At 39.2% G+C, this 12,346-nt stretch overlaps 1 protein-coding gene across 15 annotated transcripts in view; it reads right to left on the reverse strand.

Moving 5' to 3' along the window:
• The window catches only part of ZNF438 (zinc finger protein 438), a 208,611-nt gene that overhangs the window by 118,788 nt on the left and 77,477 nt on the right, over positions 1 to 12,346 (reverse strand). For 2 of the 15 annotated variants that reach the window (XR_011168034.1, XR_011168033.1), the window contains one exon: positions 10,614 to 11,657. The exons of the other annotated variants lie outside the window; for them this stretch is intronic. The gene's annotated coding sequence lies outside the window, so the exon portion shown is untranslated. Of the gene's footprint in view, positions 1 to 10,613; positions 11,658 to 12,346 lie in introns of those variants that run through there. 15 annotated transcript variants of the gene reach the window in all.

The raw sequence follows: 12,346 nt of genomic DNA on the forward strand, positions 1-12,346 counted from the left end.
TTGCATGTTGCTATTTTGACACTGTTGTCTTCTGCATTTGTGGTTTGTTCTTCCCTGTCACCATAGTGCCTTACTAGTCAGATTCTTTTTATTGTTATTGTTGTTTACTCATTTCTCCAGATGATTTCTTGACTTTTAACTTTATTTTAAAGTTGGGCACTGTCCCAAGCTTCAGGTTTTTCATGCTACTGTTTTCAGAGCTAGTTCTGGGGGTCTGTAAGTTTTCAGTTCTTCCGAGGGGGCATGGTCTAAAGATGTGTGTGATCAATGCTCTCCTGGACTATGCTCTAGTTTGTGAGTGACCACAAGCATTCCTCTCTACCCTGGAACTTTGACCAGGGTCCATGTTCCTGCTGCTCCTCCTCCTCACCCCAGGACTATGACCCAGAACTGTGTATGGGCAATGCAACAGAGTCCTGCTCCCAGTGCCAGCAATTTCCAGTGCCTGTAATCTCCTTCTGACCAGTTGCCCAAATCCCTTACCATCTGTGGGCTGAGAGATCTTGTACTAGACTGTACCTCACTCTCACCCTAGTGAAACAGACTGTTCTTACCAATCTTCTAAGTTGTCTTAGGCTGAGAAATTATTTCACCCCAGCCTTTTGTTAGTTCTACTGTTCCAGAATTTGTTCTAAGTTGTTATTTTAACATTGTTTGGAGGGGAATTTGGGAAAGCTCAGGTGAGTCCCCGCTCTCCAATCTTGGCATTATTTTTTAAATTTGATTTTATTTTTCAGTGAGTGAAAAACCATTCTCTTTCCCTGCCTCCTCCTCTCCTGTAAAAGAAAAAAAAAACCTAGTAATAAATATGTATAGTAAAGAAAAATAAATTCCTGCTTTGGCAGCTTGGAGGTACAGTGAATAGAGCCTGGAATCCAGAATACCTGAGTTCAAATCCAGCCCAAGACATTTACTAGTTATGTGAACCTAGATTCAAACCACTTGGTCTCTGCCTCAGTTTCCTCAACTAGAAATTGGAATAAATAATAATAGCACCTACCTCTCAGAATGCTTAGCATAGGCGCTTGGCACATAACAGATTCTTAATACCCATCTTCCTTCCTTCCACTGGTGATATATATGTGTGTGTGTAGACATGTATATATGTCTAGATATTTAAGCATATATATGCACATACACACATATGTCTGTACTAGGGTATAGATGGTCCTAGGGTATAGACTGAGACATATATACATACATTCACTATGTGTGCATGTATAATCTATATCTATACCTCTGTCTCAATTTGTACCCTGGATCATTGCTTCTGCCAGGAGGCAGGCAGCTTGTTTCATCACTGGGTTTTTGGTCTGAACAACACAAGTGTGGGCTTGCCTCTGATTGGAGCTCCAGTTGATTGCTGCTGGATTCAGCCACTGACAGCCTGCTGGGAACTGCAGGTTCCCCTTGGGTCTGGGTTTCCTGCCCTAGTTCTGGTACTACAGGTATCAGACTGGTCAGGGGATGGATCTCTTCCTCTGCTATGGTCAGAGCTATATAGCAGCTGCTCCTTTTTTGCTACCCAGCTTAGGGCCCCAATGGCTCTTTGCTGTGGTCCCCCTTTCCCCTCAGGCACAGGTCCCCCCGCCCACAATTTATATCAGATCTGCTTTGAAATGTGAATGACCAAACTGCCTGTTAGCAACTCTTCCTGCCCCCCTCTGAACATCTTCTTTATGTTAATCTGGATTGAAAAAATGGCTCACTGATTTTTTAATCTCTCTCTCAATCACAGCTTGATCTGGTGCATTTTCTAGACCTCTGTGGGCATTTGTGGAAGACAGCTAGGCTCTACTGCTTCCTCCTAGTCTCTGACATTGATCTCTTAATGGCAACTCTCTGTATCTTCACATTCAAATGCTTAGCCATCTAACTGTACTATAAACCAGCAGTTTCCAAGGTTGGGGCTCTAAGATCTAGTTTGAAGACAATGAGAAAATAGTTTACAGCTCAACCTCCCCTGGAAAATTCAGGGGTTTTACCATTAACAAGGAATTCTCCCCCTCTGTACTCCCTCCCATAGCTGATCAGCTATGTAACTCCCAATCTCCACCCATCTTCCCTGTTTCTAGTGTAAGCATCATTGTCCTTCTAGTTCCCCAGGTTTTCATCCTCCTTGTTATCCCAGCTTCCTCACTCAAAGGAAACTGCTCTTTTTAAAGTGAATATATTCACCACCAGCTACAAAGGCACTACTTCAGTCTTCGTTTTTCTTCTTGATTTTTTTTTGCTGCATTAGGCACTGCTGACCACCATCTCTTCCTGAATATTACCCTCTTTTTGGGTTGTCAAAAACAACGTGTCAACTATAAAAACTCTCATATATGAATGCTTAAACTTGGATGTAAAATTTTCTTAGCTGTTTAAGAATCCTGAAGTGTTTCAGTGGGTTTTGAACCCATTTATTAAAACCATAGAAGTACAATACCTTCCTTTCTAAAGACAACTAACATCAGGGAAGACAGAAATTCACTAGCCAAATTTCAACCAAAATCATTCTATAATTAGTGGATGGGACTGAAAAGTGACTATCATGATTTAGTAAGCAGAACCAGTGACACAATTCTTCCATTTTGTTTTTTTACATCTTTTCAGTTATGACAACCATTAAAACTAAGTATTGAAATAAACTTAATTGAGAATCAGACCTTCAAATTGCTGTATCTCAAAATGTACCAAGATTTTAAAAAATAATGAAGCATATTCAATCACACTGCTTTCACTAAAAAATACTGCTGACATTTATAGTGAGCAAAAAGTTTTCTGTAATAGAGAAAATATTGTTTAATCTTTAGCTTGTCTTTTTAATGTTGATTTTTGTGTTTTATAATGTACTTTATAACTGCAGCAGTACATATATAATTTATAAATGAGGAAATATACATGTACTAGTCGTGTGAGTCAAACATTTTTTCTGATATGGATATTTGATCAAAAAAGTCTAAAGAACACTTAGACATGACTGAAAATCAAAAAGAACAAAAACCAAGACCACAGTTTTCCATCTTTTCCTCAAGGAAGCAAGAAAGATTTTCTAAGGCTTTGCTAAAATCTAAGTAACAAGTATCTATAGCATTCCCATGATCTACCATTGAAGAAACCCTGTCAAAAAAGGAAATTGTTTGTCTACAATAAGTTGTTCCTGATGATTACATGCTATTCTTCATCGCCATTTCCTTTTTCTATGATTGCTAATCATTCTTTTAATAACATCGTCTAGAATTTTGCCAGATACCAAAGTCAAGCTCGGTGGCTTCACAAGACTCTACCTTCTTCCTTTTTTTCCCCTTTTTCTGTTTTTTTAAAGTGGAACATTTTGTCCTTTCTCCAGGCCTGTGATACCTACCTGTTCTTCACAGTCTTTCAAAAATCACTAACAGTGGCTCAGGAATCTTAGCTGCCAATAAATGTTACCAAAGCATAGGACTGAAAATGAAGGCTGCTCTAAATAGTACCAAAGGAGCTCACTGGTGGATTCATTCAGTTCAGAAGGAGGGTGACTTTGGGGGAGAAGGAGATCAAGCAATGAAATTCAATAAGTATCTATCACCCATCCCAACTGTGTGAAAGAACTAACCTTATTCAGTAGCCCACATACACATGTTCAAGGTCTGGATTTAAAACCAATCAAATTCAATACCCTAAACAGTCCCCTCTGCCTGCCTTTATTTGGCAAATCTGTAAATAAGCAGAGCTGTTGCCTTCAACCTTCTCCTCACCAGCAGTTCTCTTCCTGGCCTGGGCTCCTGAAGGGAATCAGAATAGGTGTGAAGCCCTGCTCACCATCCCCAGTGGTAAATAGAGGGTCCACTAAGCATTTCATCCTATTTAAACCTGCCCTAATGAACAAGTTGCATTGTGTCCATCTCTTTAGTGTGAATGCAGCAGTTCTACCTTTGAGACTACAAATCTACCTCACAGAGGTCATGGGAGGATTAAGTAATGAATAATTATAAAACTCTGCAAATAAAAAATGTATTAAGTGCAGAATGAAAGAAATGTTATTTCCAATAGCTAGCTAATACTGAAATTTAGTTTGTCCAAGAATTTTCTGGGGAAAAAAAGATTATGCCCTCTCATGTTACAGAAATAAATTTTAGGATTAAGTAAATTCATTTATAAAATACAATTTGGCAAATGGAATCCAATACAATAAATAACCTTTAGTATATATTATGAACGATACCCAGAAATGATCACTTTATCATGGTGATATGCAAAATATTTTTCTAATTAAATACCTTTTTAATTATTTTTGCACTAATTTCACGGCTACATTGCAGGAAATGTTCCTATTAGGTAAAATCTTCAATTCCACATACCTAATTTTTTTTGAAAGTTGAGTTTTTAAACTACAAAAAAAAATCTAATCACTCAATATTATTGTATTGACATTTACATCACCCTGCTGCAAGATCCACAAGCTGTAGCAAGAGAACATTTCACTGTGTAAAAGTAGTGGACAGAGAGGACACACAATGGGACTTAAATACTAGCTGTATTCAGGCTTTCAGGAGGAGGCTGTGGGAGCTTATAAAAATAACAAAAACGGTTAGCTATTTTATTCTGCACATCAAAAATCATCACACCACACCCAGAAGCTGTGACTAAAATATGGCTATATCCAATTCAGAGACAGGGTAGTTAAATGACTCCTCAATTTTTACAAGAGAGGGGCTCCATCCCCCCACCTGTCCTGGCCCCCTCGCAGATCAAAATTCAGAACATCTGAACTTGAACTGAGAATTCGGCTCCCCGAGGGTGCTGAAAACTTCATACTTCAGAAAATAACCATATCCCTCAAATAACACTTGAAAGTTAAATGGCAAAAATTAGCTTCTATCTTCATTTCTTTTCCTAATCCTCACTCCCTCTCTTCTCTCTTCATCTTCACCCTGAGCAGCTGCCCTTATATCAAATTTCACTCGGTTGCAAAGGAACATGAGTGTTTTCATCACAGGACTGCATCATTTTCAAGTTGGTCAGAGGGGCAATGGTAATGTTGTTAAAAGGATGCATTCTGAGGCCTCTCCTTATCCACTGAGCAAAGTCCTTATGGCCTGACAAGGTGATGAAGAAAAAGGGAAGCCTGAGCAAAGGAACTAAGGCCTCAGCTGTGGATGGTGTGGTCACGGAAACCAGAGGCAACCAGGACCCTCACTAGAAAAAAAATGCTGTATAGAGTTGATCCTGTAACTTCAGGTTCAGTCATCTATGTGGCTATATTAATGCTAGGGACAGCACAATCTGGAAACTCACAGATCTTTTAAAAATTACCTGCATTGCCGAGTTAAACACCTGGCAGAGGTCCCCAGCTAATTCTGTGGCCTCAAGCAATAATAATAATAGAAACTTACTTTTGTATGGTGCCAAATACATATTATACATGTGATTTTCACAGCAGTCCTGTAAAGTAGGTGACACAAGAGTTACTGTCCCCATTTTACAAAGGAGAGAACTGCAATATGACATGGCCAAAAGAGCACAGGAATAAGAGGGTCTAGGTACAAATCTCTACTCTCCTACTCAAATCTCAACTCCTCCTGTGTGACCTTTGGCAAGCTGCCTTACCTCACGCTAAAAAGGAGGACTTTGGTCTAGGTCAGGGCTTCTTAACCCAAGATCCAGGAATTCTTTTTTTTTTTTTAACTGACAACTATTTCAACATATTTTATGTCCTTTTGAAATCTATGGATTTTATTTTAAACATTCAAAAACATGTTCTGAGAAGGTCCATCCATACTCTTCGCCAACCTCCTGCCAGAGATCCGTGCCAAAAACAAAGACTGAGACCCCCTCCAAAGTTCTGAATTCCATTATCCTAGAAGAATTTTCCAAGCTCCCCCAGGGAGCATGTGGCAGAGCAAGCCTGCAGTCAAAGGTTTCCTATCACCAAGCACAGTGAGTGTTCTACCCCAGAGGTGACACTCTGGGCCCACTCCTCAGGGAGGCTGCAACCAGATCAAAAGGTGACTGGGAAATGCTTAACAAAATAAACAACAAAAAATATGCCACAGATAATATTAGTTTGTGTTTGTCTAAGTCAAAATGCTGCCCCAGGGATCTGTTTCTACTTGAGTTTGACATCTCTATCTCACCATCACTCTTTGGTCCTCACTTTTCTCATGTGTAAGAACAAGGGGGCTCGGTCAGTGGATGCAGCTATGGATTTGAAATGAAAAGACCCACTAAGTTCACACCTGGGTCTGGCCATTTACTTACCTTTGTGACCTTAAAAAAATCACTTTAACCTCTCTGGACCTTCCTTTTCTCATCTATAAAATGAAGGGAATGAACTAAATAGATGACTTCACCTTCAAAGTCCTCTTTCTAAGATACCTTCCAATGTTTGGCACCAGCCAGTTGTTCAATTAATGTTAGTTGACAAACCGCCCATAACATACAGGGATCTCATAAGATATTTCAACATATATAAAAGGTATGTGGAAGATCTACAGTCTCATTCTGCCTCAAATGAGAACTTTTGGGCACAAAAACAGTTTTTAATCACTGCTTTAAAACTGGTATCCAATAAATTACTTTTACATAACAATTATGTTTTGTTTTGTTCTGTTTTTTTTTTTTTTAGCTTTTTGGAGGGCAATTTGGATTAACTGACTTGCCCAGGATCACAGGGCTAGTTTTTGTGTTAAGCGTCTGAGGCTGGATTTGAACTCAGGTCCTCCTGACTCCAGGGCCAGTGCTCTATTCACTGCGCCACCTAGCCGCCCCTACATAACAATATGAATAAATTTCTTGAAAATGATTAGAGAATCATAATGGAAAAAATACCTTAAAAATCCCAGTGTCATATTTTAAAATGAAAAGCAATGGTCAACATTAATGAGACACGAAACACAAATGAAACAAAAAAATTCATTTTTAATAATGTAACTATGATCTTTATATGTCACTCATGAACACTTTAATCAGAAAAAGGAAAAAAGAATTTACCTGGTCATGCTTTAAAAAAAAAAAAGGGCAAGAAAAATCCTATATGATATCACTGCATCTGTGCTGATTAAGGATTCCTAATAAAAGATATGAGGGTAAATACAAACTACCCTTATCTTCCAAATGCAAATTTCAAAATCAAAGTCTTTACTTCATCATTCACTCATGAGTATTTTTGATGGTATAACATATACTCCCTATTGTTTCATGCACTAGGTGGGATACAAAACAAATAAACAGAATGGATCCTTATCTCAAAGAGCTCATTATCATTAGAGGAAAAAATCAAGTCAGCAAGCATTTACTAAGCACCTACAATGTTCCCAGCACTGTGTCAAGTGCTGAGGATTCAAAGAAATGAAAAAAGGCAAAGAGTGAACTCTCAAAGAGTTCGCAGTCTAATGCAGGAGAAAATATTCACATAGCCACACCCCCCAAAAAATTATATATAGGATAAATTAGAAGTAATAAACAGAGGAAAGGCACTAGAATTAAGGGAAATCAGGTAAGGCTCCTTATAGAAAGTTGGATTTTAGTTGGGACTTGAAGGAAATGAGGAGAGCCAGGAGATGGAGAAAATTCTGGGCATGGAGGACAACCAGGGAAAATCCTGGAATTGTGATATATGAGAGCAACAGTAAGGAAACCCAGGAAAGCAGGAAAGGTAGGAGGAAGGCATTTTATGAAAGGCTTTGAATGCTAAGCACAGAATTTTCTATTTGGTCCTAGAGGTTATAAATTTGAGCCAATGGAGTCTACTGAAGGAAAAGGTGACATGGTCAGGCCTGTACTTTAGAAGATGAATTTGACAGCTTAGTGGATGATGGACTGCAATGGAGGGAAGAGCTGAGGTAGAGAGAGGAACCCCCAGGCTATTACAATAGCCTAGATGTGAGATGGTGAGAGCCTTAAACAATGTGGTGGCAGTATATAGAGAAGGGGGCAGATCACAAAAGATATTGAGAAGGGAACAATCTATAGGATTTGTCAACTAATAGGTTATAAAAGGTGTAAGAGAGTAAGGAATCAAATATGGCACAAAGGTTTTGAGAGCCTGGGTGACTCGGAGGGCAGTGGTGTCCTCAATATAAAGAGAAGTTTAAAAGGAGAGGAGGGGAGGTTTTGAGAAAAGAAAGAAAAAAACTACTCAGGAAACAAAAAAATTAGACAGAAGGAATGATTATATGTCTACCATTGCTTTCTAAAAGATGTGTTTACTGATTGTAACCAGGGAGATCTATGCTTTTAAAGTGAGGATTCTTAAGAAACATATTTCAAATATGTTTTACATGACCACATACGTATAACCTATATCAGATTGCTTACTCTCTCAGCAAGGATATGAGTAGGGAGAGAGGAAATTTGGAACTCAAAATTCTAAAAAACAAAAGTTAAAAATTATTTTTACACGTAATTAGAATATTATTTTAAAAAATGAAAACATCTAAAACTACACACAAAAAAGAAACATTTCAAACTTTTCACAGCAGAACTACCTACAACCTGTCCTATATCTACCATAAAGTTTTCACACTGGTCACCTATAGGATCACAGTTTTAGAGCTATCCTATCAGGGGCCAATTCTCTCATTTTACAGTGGGAGAAACTATATTTAAATGACCTCAGTGGTCAGATAAAAAAAAAATTTACAGTCAACTTTATTTCCTCTCTCTCCTTTCCACTGCCCCCTCCCTGCCTTCTCTAAATTCTTAGCCAAAAATATGCCACTGGCATTTGACACAAACAAATATTTCTGAAAATGCTTTCACCTTCTTATATTGCTTTGCAAGGTTAAAAAGGACTACCAAAGGATTTCCTATTTCACATGATTTAGAAAAAAAACAACTCAATTTCTAGGTACAGATCATTATACTTTACATAGACTACACACAACAGAAGACTGACAGAACAAAAAGAGTAGAAAATATTTGAACCTGCCACAGCTTATGTGCATCACAGCCCAATTCTCTTATTAATAGCTAAACATATTCAGTTAAACATGGCTACATGTGCAAGAATAGGTCCTTGGGTAATAATAGGCCACAACTATGGAGGACAAGAATTAAATAAATACTGCAGCAGTATTTTGGAAACCAACCAAATAGCTGCCTTGCATTTATCAGTTATTGGCCTCTACCCCAACTCTGCCAGTTGTTAGCAGAATGAGCTATTATTAGGAAACAGAGCGACATTTTTCCACTGAAAATATGTTTTCAGGATACAGATGGCTATTCATCTAGACTTAGCATGTGATAAGACAGATTGACCCTATCTGAATGGCTAAAAGGATCTTGAGTTTATCTGTATTTCTAATTAACAGGTTCACATTAACATGGTATCTTCAAGCTCTTTAACAGTGATATTATGCCAGTGTCTATTTACATCAACATAGATACAGAAATAACAATTCAAAGTTGATCTAAACATGTACTTTAAAGTTTGAGATCATGTATATATAAAAATCTAAGGAGAAAAATCCTACTTTGGTGCCATAAAAGAGAATATGTAGAACGTATAGGACAAAGCTCCTCCACTTGTTCATGCAGCTGCTACTTTCCACTTTTAGGAACTTTAACCCTATCATTCTAACAGGAAACATCATAAATCGCCTGACATTTTTTCAACTTAGATTTTGTTCTTCACGGTTTTAAAGTAGGGCTGAGGGGAGAAACAAAAGGGTAAGATCACGCTTTGAACCCTACAGAATTTAGAATGGAAACTCAATCTACCTATGAAATGCCATTTGGCACCATAACTTCAACACCTACAATGAAATTGGCCTAATATCTTAGATCATTCTGAGAAGTCAGGTAAGTACTATGGTTTCTCTTATAAAACACCGCAGAACGCTTGGCCCTTCCTGTGATAAATGAAGCAATAAGGCTCTGGAACTGCAATTGTGTATATTTAAGTACCTCCTGTGAGCAGCCAGCCTGTCAAGCCTGCTGGATACCTGCACTATGAATCTATTATTGCGCATCCAAAAAGAATACTGATGGTGAGAAAAAGGTTGAGTGCATGCCCTCTGAATTTTAAACCAAAGATCTAGGGCTATGTTAAGAGCTACAAAGTTCAATCCACATTTTATTAACAACCTAATTTAATGAAAAATATTCATGGGTTAATTTGAAAATACTGAGGTGAAATTCCACTGTCACGGAATGTCTTTTACATCATTTACAATGAAGTTAGCAGTAAGTTCTGTCTAGCTGCTTACTACCTGACCCTGGCTATTCTGATCACAGATACATTTGACCATAGCAAATTAATAGTGGCAGCCCCCAAGAAGCTGATTGATAGAGTAATGATAATCACAGATTTTGAATCATAAGGCTGATTCCAATTCACAAAATAATGGATCCAGACAATACCTCAAGAAGTCATCCTGACCAGCAGCAGGTCTGAACCACCCCAGGTTGCTGCTATTCTAAGGATCTCTCTGGTTTGACAAGATGTGCCCTAGCTTGATAATGGATCCACCAGTAACAGATGATACGAATGGTCTGATGTGAAATATAAGATATGAAAGGGTAAAAAGGTTCAAAAAGAAAGTTCCAAAGATGGTTGTAGCAGCAAGCACCCCAAGCACGTCCTCAGGGTTTGCTGCTACCACAGCTTCTTGGATCTGCTTTGTTAAAGGAAAGCAACTCAAAATGGGTTAACAAGCTTACTTTAATCAGTCAGACATATATCGTTTACCTTATTCAGGGGAAAAAGGTCAGCACCCCAAACTTCAAAATATACAGACAGAATTATCAAGACATTAACAGATCAAGCAGACAGCTTTCCAAACTGTCCAACCATTACATCCATACCCAGTCAACATCTGGGTTTCCACATCTGGGTTTTTCAAAGCCGGGGGACTCTCAACAACTGCTTCCCAGAATTCAGATCAAATCACAGAACACTTTTCAAAGTGAGTCCCAAAACAAAGCTACACATCAGGGCTTATATAGCCTTCTCCTGGCTCAGAGAATGTAACAACCTTATTGACCCACTGGCCAATCAAAAAGTATCTACTGAAAAACAAGCCTCCTACCCCCAAGTTTCAGGTGCACTTTAGCCTAGGGGCAGGGAAGATCTTTAAATTTGCATTCCCATTACATTCGGCCCCAAGATCTTTCATGCCCATAGCATAGACAATTTACTTTTGAATTAGCTCTGAACATTTCTTAGTTCACATTTTCAAAGTACAGAACTAAAGTTACCAAAGTGGCCACTGGCCCTTAAACAAACACAAAGTACATAGATAGCATTATCACTTCAATTCAAAACAAGAGTTCAAACAAAGTTCTCTGGGGGAGGGGTATCCTTCCCCTCACACAGCTCCAGCCCCAGCTTCCAAGCACAGAGAGGGGGCTGGGCAACAAAACCAACAAGGTAGGGTCCCTGGGGATCCAAGGCACTCCATCCCACCCACCATAGTCACAAGTCCATCCTCCCCCAGGGTCCCAAACTGTGGGATGCAGCCAGGAAACACACTCAGTGCCCCTGCTTTGCTGCTCAGTTCTTATCTTTTCCTGTGGCTGAATTCCGAACTCCTGGGCTCCTTCTCCTCCAGCAGGCAGCAGCCGCTCCTGGCTTCTGCCCAGGTCCAGATGCAGGCAGCTCACCATTCCTGCTCTCAGCTCAGCGAAGTCTGCATGCAGGCCACTCTTCTCTCCTGGTCCATGGCTCCACAGAGTCACAGCTACCACAACTGGGAAACAAACGATTATCCCAGTCCCCATACTTTCCTTTTACTCTGCAGATCCTGTTCCTGACGCCATTTTGTAGCAGCAAGCACCCCAAGCACGTCCTCAGGGTTTGCTGCTACCACAGCTTCTTGGATCTGCTTTGTTAAAGGAAAGCAACTCAAAAAGGGTTAACAAGCTTACTTTAATCAGTCAGACATATATCGTTTACCTTATTCGGGGGAAAAAGGTCAGCACCCCAAACTTCAGAATATACAGACAGAATTATCAAGACATTAACAGATCAAGCAGACAGCTTTCCAAACTGTCCAACCATTACATCCATACCCAGTCAACATCTGGGTTTCCACATCTGGGTTTTTCAAAGCCGGGGGACTCTCAACAACGGCTTCCCAAAATTCAGATCAAATCACAGAACACTTTTCAAAGTGAGTCCCAAAACAAAGCTATACATCAGGGCTTATATAGCCTTCTCCAGGCTCAGAGAATGTAACAACCTTATTGACCCACTGGCCAATCAAAAAGTATCTACTGAAAAACAAGCCTCCCACCCCCAAGTTTCAGGTGCACTTTAGCCTAAGGGCAGGGAAGATCTTTAAATTTGCATTCCCATTACAATGGTTCAGTTGGAATCTTAGCAGATTGTATGTTTTGGAGAATACAAAGGAAGGTGGGCAATTGCTATCAAGCTAGA

The sequence above is a fragment of the Petaurus breviceps genome, unplaced genomic scaffold (genome assembly GCF_028583685.1).
Source record: "Petaurus breviceps papuanus isolate PSGF00001 unplaced genomic scaffold, PetGlider_PUasm1.0 178, whole genome shotgun sequence".
Classification (NCBI taxonomy): Eukaryota; Metazoa; Chordata; class Mammalia; order Diprotodontia; family Petauridae; genus Petaurus; species Petaurus breviceps.